General features: G+C 42.9%; 1 protein-coding gene across 1 annotated transcript in view; it reads right to left on the bottom strand.

The window, feature by feature from the left end:
- The window catches only part of LOC108002045 (glutamate receptor ionotropic, kainate 2-like), a 94525-nt gene that overhangs the window by 66895 nt on the left and 12907 nt on the right, over positions 1-14723 (bottom strand). The window contains exon 2 of the mRNA XM_017063415.3: positions 522-626. The gene's annotated coding sequence lies outside the window, so the exon portion shown is untranslated. The remainder of the gene's footprint in view (positions 1-521; positions 627-14723) is intronic.

Raw genomic sequence — 14723 nt, 5'->3', positions numbered from 1 at the left:
TAAGGGATTCGTGGTGAAATGTCTTGTCAGTGGTTAAAAGAAGCCGTTTCCTATATCACGTTCGAGAGGTTGAACAAGAAACGTAATTACGGGATCGTTTGTTTCAGTTCGGAGAAATCAGTGGGGTAGATTTAAAGGCTGTTGGACAGCGATTTCCTTTTTCCCCTCTTAAATCTCGTACCAGCTACGAGCTACGAGGAAAAGTCGAGTCGGGGAGAAATGCGTCGGAACGCGAAATCTTAAGTGGAATAGATTTCTCCCCCTCCTCCCCCCTTTTTTCCATCGAAATCGATAAGTCGATTATTTATTTTTATTCGCGAACGTTCCTCAAGGGATGAAGTGAATCGAGAAATAAAGAAAATCGTTCCGGTGGATTTTGGTGGATCGTTTCTATTCCGAAACGGATATTCCGATTAAATATTCCGGGGGATTAAAAAGTTAGGGATTTTCTAGATCCAATAGTTTTAAAATGGATATTAAACATTTTTACGACGTCATACGTATAGATACGTTGCACTTACCGGAGGGAGAAATTTCAGGCGAGCCGTTTCAGAACCTTGAAAGTCCGCGAGTTTTTCCGGTCTTGGAACTTTCGATGATCCCGAAACTTCTTCAAGTTTCCAAACCTGTAAGAATGGTAGAGATAAGTTGGGATTCCTACGGCACGCTGTGGAAAATGAACATGAATATTAGGATAAGAAAAGATGAGAAAAATCAAGGGGGATAATTTCCAAATGGGATAAATCTTCCGAAATGACAAACTTTTTTTCTATACGATTATCCACCGAATTATCATAAAGCGTTCTTATCGAAAAAAAACCAGTGACGAAGAAGAGAAAGGAAAAGAAGATCGAAAAAAAAAGGCTCGTCACGATCGATTTATCATCGTCTTAAAGCAATTAATCTTGCCGGTTTATTCGCTTCGCAGTTTTAATTATCCCCCTCGTTAAACGTAAAGGTGTTCCGATCTGTTTCGTAATGCCAGATCCTCGCCGAGGCTATCCTCCCCTTAATCGGCACTCTCTAACTAAGTTTTAATTTTCGACTTCTCGCGTCCGGTCGTCGCCAATCAACGCCAACAATTTGACGTCCAACAACAAGGATGGAAAGGATGGTTGACGCTCCAATTTTGCGAGCGCCGGGATATCGAGGAGGAGAGGAAGATGAACAAGTCCTTTTCAATTAGCGTGATTGAAACCTTGTCGAGGTATATTTAATGCGGGCGGCGTTGAAAAGTTTTCATCGCTAAGAGCCGGCGAGGATGCGCGATGCCGCTCTTCTTCGTCCCCCGTGATAATGAAGCCCACGATCGATTTCTCAATGATGAACGAGGATCCCTGCCTCAGACGTTTCTAACGATACATTCTAAGTATCGTACGATATTTCGCGGAGAGAAGAGTTTTCGACGAGTTACCATTCTTCCACGATATTCCTTCTTTCTCGCGTCTATTCTTCTTATTGTATAGATATAGGCTAAGAGATGAAATATATTTCTATGAGACTGATTTGTAAGTATTCGAAAGTATTGAAAAAGACTCGTAAACGCGCGGTCTTCGATTCCATCTTTTTTTTTTATAGAGATACAATTTGGAGTGTGGAGGATGGGAGGTAAGGTAATTTCCAATCAATGCCGATACAAAAAACGGAAATGCAAAAGTTATACCTGGGAAGACAAGCAGAGAGCGAGAATACGAACCGCGAAATATTCGACGTATTTCACGCAAAGTTAAATAATATTATATTTCTTTTATTATATATAATAATTGTGTTATATCGTTATTCGTTATTCCTAAATATCCCGAATGAATCCAATATTGATAAATATTTTTCTAGAATTTTATAAAATATATTTACGCGAGAGCTCGCGTAAATATTTCGATCGTACCTCTCGCGATATCGCGTTTCATCGAGCTCGTTAAACACGTATCACTTTCCCGAAAAATAACGTTGAAAGATCGATGTAAACGGTTAGAGGAAACTTGAGAACAGTTTGAGAGTATTATCGCGATCGAAAACTTTAATCTGAATAGAAAAACACGGTGACAGATGCCCGATGAGGATTTTTCTCTCTGACTTCGAACGATTCACTCACCGAATCTTGCGCTCACGTCTTCGAGATCAAAGAGTACTCTGCGGCAGACAGTTAACTCGGCTAGGCGGCTTAAAATATATATATATATATATATATATATATACATGTACTTCAAAATCAAGGGTGAAGTTCGTCGGCAAGTGTACGCGAACGAATCTGTTCGACGAATCTGTTACAAGGGAAGGAAGCAGAATTCAAACTCCGTTTGATGTCTGCGCCTGAGGTCGAATCGCCTCGCTTTAACTATTAATGAGGCTGGAACAGACGAGCCAGTTAATCGACGAACGGGAATTTTCTAATCAAACACAACACCGTGGACAAGGAAGGAGGAAATTGGCCGTTAACGTAACCAAACACCGATCCCGACACGATCTCGTCCCGCGTCTTTTTTGGTCTTTTCTCGATCATAGACGAGGTAAAAAAAAAAAGAAAAAAAAGAAAAGAAAAAGAAGAAGGAAGAAAGGAGGGAAAGGAAACGGCGGCAACTTTTAAACCGAAAGAGTTTAAATTAATTCTCGCCACGATTTCCCGGTTTGTTTCTTCCGTAAAATTTTTTTCGGAACGCAAGCTGTGTTATTTCTGGCGTGTTAATTGGCTAATTAAGATCGGGTTCCACCGAGTTAGAGGAGGAAGGGATAGCAAAGAAAGGGAGATAAATGAGGGGACAGTGGATGAAGAAGATAAGGTAATGCCGTTGGCAGAAAAGCAAAAGTTCTTTGAGCCAGGAGAAGCCAGAGAGTGGAGCAGCAAGTGGTCGTATTCTCAGGGTTGGTTGGAGGCAACTTTCGAAGAGAGAACCTCCAAACTTCTTCGATCTCCTCCCCTCCTCCCCGAAACTCTACACGTATATAGGAGTTATTCGAGTGTCCTCCGGGGTCAGCCTGTTACCCGCCTCGTCGACTTTGACGCGACGCACCATTTTCCCGTGTGGAATTTTCGACACGCGTGTTTTATAACGATAACGTCCGATTTCTACTTATCCTCTCTGCGACTCTCGATGAAAATTCTTCCTTTCTTAAATTGATTATCCATTAACGAGTAACGTCGATCCTCGTCGCTCCCATCGCGATGAAATTTTATCCTTCGAGTTATCGAGTTACTCGTACTCGATTAATTACAACGTCGTAAAATGTAGACATATCACTCGAACGAACGATATTTGATGCCCGTGGTCGCCGAAATTGACACGATATATACAGAGAAATATCGCAAAGACGAGGAGCGTAACGCGGTTCCCTTTAAGATTCTAATTAAGATCGAGTGATCGTTAGCAACGATCCATCAAGGATGCAAGGTCGTTAGAGTTAGAGAGAGAATTTAATTAAACCGTACAATGGGTTAGCCGGATACGAAATCGAACTACTATTAGATTTTTCACGCGATATCGCGATAGAGGTGGAATATTACCGGACTGGAAAGCAGGATGGGAGAGGAAACGGATCTTGGGGAGCTCTCTGCTCCGCTTCTGGCATATCCGATCAATTTTCGACGTTAAATAGTCGCCAGGCATCGACGTCGGATTCCCAGAGCGTCGCGGTGCAATCACCTCGACACTGGAGCGCTCAACGGAGGGAGAAGTGTCTCTTCCGGAATCAAATTGTCGAGAATAGGCCCGAACCTCTTGACGATCTTACGCCACGAGTTCTCGAGCCACGATCATCATCCAACTTTCCACTCTCGCGAAACTTCGACCCTTCTCCTTTCGTCAACCCCTCATCCTCTCCCTCTTCGCTCGATTCCTCTTATTCTATATATATATATATATATATATATATATATATACGATCATCCAACCAACCAACGACGCGAAGAGGACGACGCTCTCTACCGTCACCGCCGTTCCAACTTTCTTTCCGCAGAATTGAATCGCCACGAATCGGTTTCCAGCCAGGGAAAATTGCGGGCGAAACATCGGAAATTTCGAGATCTGTTTCCTCCCCCAAAGCTTTTGGTTTATCTATCGAGAGAACGTCTTCGAGGACGGGAATGCGACGGGATCGGGCTTTGGACGTTTGCTATCGTTTCTCGAATAAATAAGATCCGACGTTACGCGCGTGTATTCGTTGATCCTATGAATTTTTGACCAAACATCAAATTATCGGTTTTGAAATTGTTATCTTTCCAAACGGTGCTAATATGATAATATTTAAATACGTCTTACGCTGTTATTTATCCAATATTTCAATTTAATTCGTGGATCTACGCGAAAAGCAATTTGTTTTTCAAACTTGTTTCGTCGATTGTCATTTTCGATAAACGCAGACTTGTTGAGTCTCAGTCTCGATCTTAAATATTTTTTTCGTTTATTCGTTTTCCGTTGCTCGAGCTGCTCCAGTTTTTCCCCTGATGCGTTCATCGGGCGTTGAAAAAATTGATAGAAGTGAACTGATTAATATAAGAGCAATAATTAGAGCGTGTATCCGCGGTGATTAATGGACCGAACGTGACGTAAGAAAGATTGAATGTTTCTATACGCGTATATAGAACAAGTGGAAGATACATTTCAGTTCAATTATAAAAATATTTTTATACATTTTTATCAATCAATGATACATGTATGTATATATATATGTGTGTATATTTAAATAAAAATAAAGATAGATTTTCAAGGTATCGGCAACGTAGCTAAATTTTCGTGATTTTCGCCGCGCGAGAATTTTTGAGAACGTTCCTTTCCCCGAAATTCTACGAAACAGCTGAATTTCATTGCTTACCGAAGCATCCGATTCTTTTTCAGAGGAAACAGATCCACGACTTTGCTCGACGATCTTTTCCCTTTCTCTCTCTCTCTCTCTCTCTCTCTCTTTTTTTCTTTACTTTACGATGCGCGATCTCCGGAACCTTTGAACAATTCTATACCGACTTCGTCGCGATTTTTGCCAAGATTTATTTTAAGGCAGGTGCTCGTTTCGAAAGCTCACGACAATTTTATCCCCTCGAGAGCTTTTCTCGTTTTGCCAATTCACCGTATCGCTTGGTCATTTATAAATCCGCGTTGCACGTGTATCTAAAAAAAATTTCAATTTTCCCCTGTGAACGACGCGATATAAAAATTAAATTTATACAGAGGCTCCGATAATTACCTGTGGATGACCACTCTTTTGAACCTTCATTTTCCAGTATTAAAATACAGAAAAATAATATTAAAAAAAAAAACAAAATGTAATCAAGTTTGTCGTTCGTTTGATAGCCCGTTTTTGAGAAAATTTACTCGAATAAAAAATCGAATAATCATCGAATATATAACGATGAAATGCTTTCGACCTTTCGATCGATTAAATTTCTTCGACAAAGAGAGGGGGGAAAAGAGAGGAAAAATAAAGCTCCCCATTCGCGTAATGATGCGTAGTACTCAAGAGAATAAGGGGGTGAGAGAGAGAGAGAGAGAGAGAGAGCAAAGTGCATTGCGTTTCGGCCTCGACTATTCCTTTTCGGCTTTGTGCAGCGGCGCCAGAGCAATTCGTAGCCTCTGTTCATCCGCGCGGATTATTTTTCTCATTTCCGTGCCAGGAAGTGGAATGCTTCAAATCTTTCGTCTATTTTCCCCCGCTGACGAAGCGGCGCCACTCCAAAGAACAGATTCATTCGAGGTACACTCGAATCTCCCCCTCGAAACTCTTTCTCATTCATCCGTGGAGGATCGGGCTGGCGTGTGTTTCATTCGGATCGAGATGATAGAAAAAGAAAAAAAAACGGAAATATCATCCCCTAATTACGTTTACGAGCGCGGAGAGCGTAATCTTCACCCGTGTAACCCGTGGAATCCACGATAATAGCATTATCAGAGGAACAGGTTCGTAGAACGAGCTCGCGATCTATTAAAGATAACTTTCCGCCTAATTCCTCCGTTCTAATTCCTATAGTCCAACCAGTAGAATAGCTCGTGGAAAATACTCTCCCTACTCGACCCCTATCCATTTTCATGGTTTAAAATGAGAATCGTATAAATACTAGTAGGTACGTAAACCAGCTACGCGAAAGCAAACAACGCGTATAAGGGATAACGAAAGTTTATTTCAGGTGTATTCTTCCAGTCCATTTGTACCACTTCTTTGGACAAGTGTTCTCACGCGCTGAGAAGAGAAGACAATATTCCTCGGATCCCACGGAACCGCGAGCTTTCTCGAGAACGAACTCGATCGATTCGACGAGTGTCAAGATCAAATGTGATGACAGCTGCCGAAACTGCCGATCGTCCGTCTTCCTCTTGTTTCATTTCCCCCATCCCTTCAAACAATCATAATCAACTCTAAAGAAATCCTCCTCCTCCGATGATAAAATCGTTCAATGTAGATATTTCTCGGTAAGAATAAGAACGCTTGAGACCCGCGTCCAAGCAAACTTTACCGTCTCTGCGAAACTACCCACTACAAAACATTTTCTTCTCCTTTTTTATATCGCGTTTGAAAAGCGTCGGAGTCGACGAGGGAGCAACGATTAAAATCCAGCCGTCGATCCCGGCGAAGGAACATCTCGTTAAAGGAGGAAGCATGGGGACGAGGCATCGGATGTCTCGATGAATCTTTTCACCGGCAAAATAGCGAAGCGGGAGAGCGATTCGTAGCCTCCGCTCGGCAGAAGCAAATGGAACGCGGCACACACAGGGCCTTTCCTGTAGGATCGATATGGTAGTGGGGAGATGCGGCCGGAGAGTGAGACGGAGAGACGGCGAGCTGGGATGGAGAGAGAGAGAGAGAGAGCGAGCGAGAGAGAGGGAGAGCGATGGTGGAAGAGGGCTGAAAGTGGGAAAGAAGGACGAGGCGGGAGGGGCGCGAGAGGAAGAGGGGAGGGAATATCGGTGCGGAACGGAGCGAGATGAGGGCGCTTCGGCCGCGGCGGTTCCTACGCCTCGCGCCATCGTTGCTACGAGCGGCGTCGGCGTCGGCGTCGGCGTCGTCGTCGTGGCCGTCCTCGTTGCCGGCTAAAGCGGCACCGGACCGTACACGCAGCACCCAAAGCCAGACTCCGCCGCTCGGTCCAGTTTGCCTTCCGCTCTCGTTTGGCGTAGTACCGCGTAGACGAGGCCACGTCTCGCGCGACCGACCCATGCTGCGACCCGTGAACGACGCGACATCGATACCGTAAATCGCCGCCGTGTGCCGTTCCCATTTAACAGTACGTCGTGCAATCGCCGTGCCGCTCGTCCTTCCTTTTTTTCACCTCGATCGAGGATTCGAGGCCGAATGGATAACTCGCGTGGGACTAATACGACCACACGAAGACGGTCTCGCGGTGGTGGATTAATCGCGGTGTGAGAGAAAGGGTGACACGGGGGTGATTTTTCTTTCGACCTCTTTTTTTTCTTTTCTTTTTTCTTTTCTTTTCCTTCTCCTTCTTCCCCTCTCCCTCCTTCTCCCGCGATTGTTTCTCCCGATTGTTGAGCAAGAGTGGTCCGTGGTGCCCGTGGAGGGAGCCGAGTGAGATTCATGTACATTCGTCAGTGGTTCCTGTGGTCGACGTGATCTCGTAAAGGTACGGGATGTAATTATTTAAGAGTCGTTGCGGCGATTTTTTTGTATTCGGTGTGCGCTCGTCGTCATATCTTTCCTTTTATACGCGAGAAGGACGAGGTGTTTCCTTTGTTCCTCTATTTCGATGCTGCGTAAATGTATAAATAACGTAGGAGAAACTAGAAAACAACGATTGTTTGTTGATCGACGGACGAGAGTTCGTAGAATTCGTCGGGTGATTCATCGTTCCACGATTGTTCTCCGTCCCGCATCGGACAGCTCGGTCGCGCTTTACTTCTCGCGAAACTGCCGGAAGTTTATGCTCCGAGTTTCCGTAGTGTCACGGTTCCTGGTTTCAAACGTTTCACTCTGCGACCGACTGTCTCCCCACGACCCTTAGAAATCACGGTGATTTTAATAAAAACGCGAATTTCGAAATAAAGTGCAATTCGAAGCAGACACGGGTCGATGAACTTCTTTGTCGCGCGTCCTTTTCGTTCTGTTATTTCGTTCGAACGTCAACGTTGACACGGTTTTCCGACGTATTTCATTTCAATTCAGTTTTCCACGTACACCGAAAAAACTCGTCAAACATTCGATATTCCATCGATTAGATCCAACGAGTGATCGACGAGTGAAACTGTCCTATTAATCGTACGTAGGTGAACCGTTCTGACATCATCCACGCGAAACGAGTTATATTTAACCAATCTTAATTACCTTTGAAGAAACTCGAAGGTATTCGATACTCATCCTTGAATCTTTCTTCTATTTTTCCATCGATAATTCATCCCCGCGCAAATCAACCCCACAGTTAAAATCTATCAGCGTAAAAAACAAATAAACGAACGAATCGGGATACATCATATCATAGACGATGAAAAGTGGCCCCAGGTGCGGAATCAGAAAATATATAGTTATTTTCTTGGGACGTGTAAAGCGTGTACACGCATCTCGCTCGCTGATTCCGGATTTACAGGGTCGTTTTCCATTTCAATGAATATTAATCGGTCGCAATTATTGTACGTAAATTGGAACTCGAACAAACTGTTCCAACGGCGCGAAAAGTGTTCAACTGTAGTTCGTAACTTTGGAGAAATTTTCAGAGGCCAATTCTCATTAATATACATTCATTTTCACATACACGAGCGCGCGATATACTTACGATTCGTGAAATAGTTTTTAGTAGTTTAGATACTTCACAAGTCTCGTTGGGATTTTCTGGATCGGAGATCAACCTGGGAATACACCTTCTATTCTCTCTACAGCTGAACTTTCTTCGTGCCTACGTGCCTCGAATGAAAATTTAGAAAGTCTTTATTCTTTCGATTCTCTCAATTTTCCACTCTTTTTTTCCTCTCTTTTTTTAAAGTATCAAATTGGTGAAAATCCGAGAGTAAATTTTGAGTTGTCGAGAATCGCTATACTCGAAACCATGTATTCATATCATATTTAGCAGCGAAAAATAACGAGAGTCGATGTTTTAAAATGTATTACTCTTTTGTCAAATATGCTGTTTCATCGGATAACCGTGTCACGATTCTCTTTTTCAATCAACGAACGACAATCGTGGATCTATGAAAGCGAAGAAGTTGAAATTTTTATCGAAAAAAAAGTGATTAGTCGAGAACTCGTTAGTTCGCAAGTAGACAAGGAAAATATATATCGAAATTTATCACGATCGATGCGTGTTATCGCATCATCGATTCGCGGTTTCATCGATGCAAAAACCGCTACAATTATCTCGACACGTTTGCCGATAATACGAGAACGAACTGTAAGAAATTAGTGGAAGGTATCTATTTTCCATTTATCGAACATCAGTTTCCACTCTCAACTTTTCTTTAATGCTTCAAGAATATCGGTCGATTACGCGCACCTGTCGGCTCCTATCTGGCCGACATTTTAAAGCCACCGTCTCGCAATTTCAATACATAATTTACGTGGATTTCAATGGGCTTATCATCGCAACTGGTGCATTAACCGATCGATCAGATTAATCAGTCGATATCACGGATAAACGATTATCTATCATATCATGGTTCATACCGTTCAATTATGGGCGCGCAGGTTAAATTCGTATAAAAGTCAACGAAACGTCACGTATCGATTGTGTGCCGAATCGCCGCGTGAAACAGACGTATGTCCACATCGGTCCACGTGACATTAAAAAGCGGAAAACGACATTTTTCTACCTACTGGAAAATTCTGACTGGAATATTTCTAGTCGATTAAATTACATTCCTTTTTTTTCTTTTTTTTTTTTTTTTTTTTGGAAAATTGGAAGAGAGAGATGAGACAACCATTAATGATCGATAAACCCGTGATAAAATTATATAAATCGTTGCACCATTGTTATCACTAGAAGGTACTCGACATTTTTACTAACTGTAGATCCACCCGTTGTGAAAAAAAACAAAAACGATTCGAAAATTTTTTCTCTCTCTCTCTATGCTACCTGTCAGATGCGAAAAACGAATTGTCCTCTCAACAATCCGCGCAACAATCATGTACACCGTATGTACAAAAAAATATACACCAAATTTTGAGAAAAATTACGAAAAGATCCAAAAACGAATCGAATTTTGAAACGTGAAAAAAAGAAAGAAACATTCTTAAAGCATCTTTTCACTTCTCCTCTCCTTTTTTCGTCAATATTATACGAGTACTAGCGAGAGGAGACGAAGGGGTCACGAATCAAATCTGGTCCACGCGGAACCGCAACAATTCGATGACAGAGAGTGACGCGGGGAATCAAACGCGGTCCTCCTCGCCGAGCTTTAATGAATTTCACGCGCTATTGTGCCCGTATAGTTTCGCCCAGGCAAGAGTTCACGCCTATCCGACCCGATCATCGAGGTAATTTCGAGCCGGATCGGAAATTGTTGCGTTTCCCTCGCAGAGAATTCCCCTCCCGAGAAATGGGGGGAGAACGCGATCAAAGCGTGCCACTCGCGATAACCGTCTTCCCCTTTCCGACGCGAAAACGCTTGGAAAATTTTATCAACTCGGCGGATTAATATATTTGATCGAAAACCGCCGGTTTTTGTAAGAGGGGCCCACGCCTTCTAATAACGTGATCCAGCGAGACGCCGCTTTCATCAACCGCTGTTTACCCCGCGTCACGATATTAACGAGCTATTTGCTGCCTCTCCCCGATTTCCACGCCCCTTCCTCCGATATTTCCTGCCTCGTGCTGACGTTTTCATCGCATTGATAGCCGCCACGATGGAAATTGTTTTTGCACCCGATCCAGCAGCCCGGTTGTCACGCCACAATTTGGGGCTTGTTTTTCCCCTAGACGTCATACCGATTGCTATCGTTGGTGATGGATATAGTGGGGGCTGGTAATCCCGTGGATGGCCGATTCCAACGAGTCAGGTGTTTTTTTTTTTTCCTTTTTTTTCGTCTCCATTTCGAAGATATTAAGATACACGCATTTAAAACGATTCGAAGAGGAACAATAAAGCGATGCGGTATATTTCGGGGTGGAAACTTGGCATAGGTGGCTGAATTGTTGGCGATAATGTTCGGCCGAGAAACGAGTGGGCTAATCCCGAGGTCGATCCCTATAATTCTAACCTACAACGTATCGATTTTCCGTCCGCGTTGCACACCATCCTCCCTCCCTCCCTTCTCATTTCTCGAAATTATCCCTCGATGCGTTGTTACGTGGGCCCGTAGCTAGACAGTTTCAATTACGTTAAGCTTAGGTGGATAGCCAGGATTATTCGTAAACGGTTAACACAGTCGTGATGCCGCGACTAACGCTTCTTCTTACTCTCATAGCGTGCAAGGAGTCGTAGGACGATGGAAGGGGATCAAGATCGAGTTCATTTTCTTCGTTTCGTTTTAAAAGAGTCGAAGAAGGGAGCGCTTTTTTTTGAAAAGGGAGAGGAAAGAAGTTTTTACCGATTAAAACGAGGATCGGCCTCGATGCGTGAAAATCTGGCCCGGCCCTTTATCGTCGCGCGGAGCGTGGAGCGCACGCCGAAAGAGCTTAATTGAATTTCTCTTAATTAACTGCCTTCGCGGCGCTACGATAATTGCGATGCACCAACTCCCCCATTACCGTAATTGTGGGTCTAATTAATGCAGTCCTGGTGTTCTAGCCCCTCCCCCCCTCCACAACCAGATTAAATTTTTGACGAAATGGCCTGGAACAATTGCCCCTACGAGTTTATCCTAAGATTCTTTAATCGTTTTGCGGTGTTGTTGCGGGGACATGAAATTGTATGTACGGTACAGTTTGGGAACGATTTCGTTTACAGATTTTCTAAGAAATCTGTTCTTTTCCATTACGAAGTTTCGATAACGATATATATATATATATTCGAATCTGGCCTGGTTGAATAAATAAGGAACGCGAAGGAAAGGAATAACGAAATACAGGACAGGACGTGTAAACAACTTTATCATTGGTTGTGCTAGAGTGACGGTGTGCTCGTTGACTGGCGCCAAGAAAAAAAAACTTGGATCGTATATTTTTGCGGGAAATGGGAACGGAATGAAAACTCGAAGAATGAAGAAAAGCTAGTATATGTTATACTCGATATATACTTTGGCGAGAATGGTGGAGGGACTATCGTCGTTGGGCAGAGAGACAGAGAGAAAGAGAGTCTAGCACGAAATGGACGATTACACCGAGTGGCGTACACAGCCGACATGAAACGAGAGAGATTTATGGGACCGCAGGAATTGTGTGGCACGTAACTGGAACGAAAAAATGCGAAACTATTCCCTCTCCTCCGCTGGCTTTGCCTATTTCTAGAAACTCTGACAGAATGGTTGCATGCGCCACTCCCGACTGCTGCCTGCTAAATGCCGCTTTCAAGTTTCGAGAAAGGTTGCATTGCGTAACCAGTTACGGTGACAGGGTAAACGAGGTCGTCGTCGTCGTCGTCGTCGTGCGTTTTGAATATTTTTTCAGAAAAAAGAAAAAGCATAACGTATTTCGTCGAAGAAACTTGACTTACCGCCACGATTAAACGATTGTATCGGTCTTAAACTTACGAGCCGATTCCTTCGCATAATCGATCCTTTCAAATAAAACAATCTATCGAACCTTCCAAACTTATTTATCGTTCTTCTCAGCTCCTCAATTGGTTCATCAGCCGTGAATCGAAGGCATTGTTCACTCTCCAGAATGATTCGCGCACGGAGGGCGGGGAAAGAGGTGGATAACGCGATTTAATCGATTTCGAGTGTCATCGGGATCGATTTCGACAGGGGCCGGAAAAACCGAGAGGATCGTGTTCACCATCGTTCACCAACACCCTCTTTTCATTTGCGTCAATGAAGCCTGTCGACGGGCCGAAATTACCGTTAAAACGAGTCGCGACCGATTTTCCAAGTGTCCCCTCGAATAATTACAACACAACGCTCGCGTACCACTTTTATTGCTCGATTTATAATTACGCGAAACACGGTTACACCTCTCTTCTCGGTGGGGGAATTAATGTCGTTGGATGGTAAAATTGGCGCTGGTAGCCGATATCGAGGGGGCGAAAGAGGGTGGGACGCGTGTGGAGCGCGTTAGAAGCAAGTGTGAGCGACAGTGATATAAACGGAGAGGAGGGGGATGGGTAATCAACGCGTCCGTGGATCGTAAAAGGGTTGTTAAGAGCGGTATACCGCCTCGAAAATAATCAGTGGAAAACAAACGGGTCCGTTTGATTGTCTGAATGTCGAACCCTTTTGTGCAAACGATCGAGCGCACGTCTGCTAATTAAGAACGAAGGCGCCAAGTCACGCCCCCCTCCCCCCTTTGATTCGCCAATTTGTTCCGTTTTTTCTTTTCGCTTTTTTTGCGAGTGCAGGCGTGTCAAATAAATCAGTTTTAATCGTTTTAATTGAGCGAAATTGTCGAACGATTAGTTGCATTCTCATCGGGTCTATCGTTTCGTTTTTCCTTTTTTCTTCCGTTTTTTTTTTGCCTAGATTTATTTTGATTGTTCGTTTCAAATGTTCCAACGGGCTTTATTTCTCCTTCCTTTTTTTTTTTTTTTCGTTCCCCTCTGTGAAACATCCGCGTGATTGTAGAGAAAGGCAGAGTACCAAATAGTCGCTCCTGTTACTTCACTGTAAAATAACACGGTGAAACGTGATTTTTCTACGCGACAAACCGCTCCGCGTCCGATATTTCCTGATATTTTTACACGACACGTAGAGAACTTGCGATCAGCATTCATCAAGCTACTTGTTTCGAAATAATTGGACAGATACGTACAAATGAGCCTGTACATTTTCGTAATTTACGCGTATCGCATTGTGACGCTTTTAATATTTCGTTAAAAAAATATCTCGCCGCGTTTAATGCGAAAAAAATATTTTCCACTGGATGTGTATTAGGAAAAATGTATTAAAAAATCGGACGCAACAGCGGGTGGATGAATATGGGTGAATACGTAAGTAATTCTGCCCTGGAGGATAAACGTCCGTATCACGGAAATGCTTCTTTTTCAGATTGCAATGTCAATTTGTCATTCACTGTCATCGATGTCTTGACGATCGAATTTTTCATAAACTAATCCATCGAATGCACGACGTTGCCGCCTGTTGTCATAATTGTGCCCGACACGACACGACGTTCCCTCGCTAAATATTTATCAATGCAATCCATCAACGACTTTGGAGGCAACGCGGAAATCGCTCTTACAGTATGTATACATAAAAAAATTGTGCAACGCGTGTTTGCAGAAAACGAAACAAAAAAAAAAAGGAAAACCCTTTTCCAAACACGAAAATAGATAGGAAGGAACCTTTAGTAGAACGGTACACAAACATACCTTTTTTCGTTTACATTTAATCAAATACGTGTTGATTTTTAATTAAACAAATTCTCCTTTCCTCCTCCGCTTTTAATTAATGCGGGATACAAAAATATTCGATATCCTTATCCCAACGTCGTAATTTTAAATATAATCCTCGAAAGGTGCAACTTGACAAATATAATTTCAAGCGTTTCATTCGATGATAATTAATAAGTAGGTGTAATATTAGAGATGAATTATCCGCCGATTATTGAAATTTATAACGTTAATTTTTGGTGTCATTTCCATAACGTAACGATCATATGGTGTCTGGATTATATAAATATTTACGAATTTTATAAATTTTCGTTTGTTACTGTCGATCGTGCAGTTATCAGGGATATATCATGGCACATATATTTGCGTTTC

Source organism: Apis cerana, linkage group LG1, assembly GCF_029169275.1.
Source record: "Apis cerana isolate GH-2021 linkage group LG1, AcerK_1.0, whole genome shotgun sequence".
Lineage (NCBI taxonomy): Eukaryota > Metazoa > Arthropoda > Insecta > Hymenoptera > Apidae > Apis > Apis cerana.
This window is presented reverse-complemented; position numbering and strand designations above follow the sequence as displayed.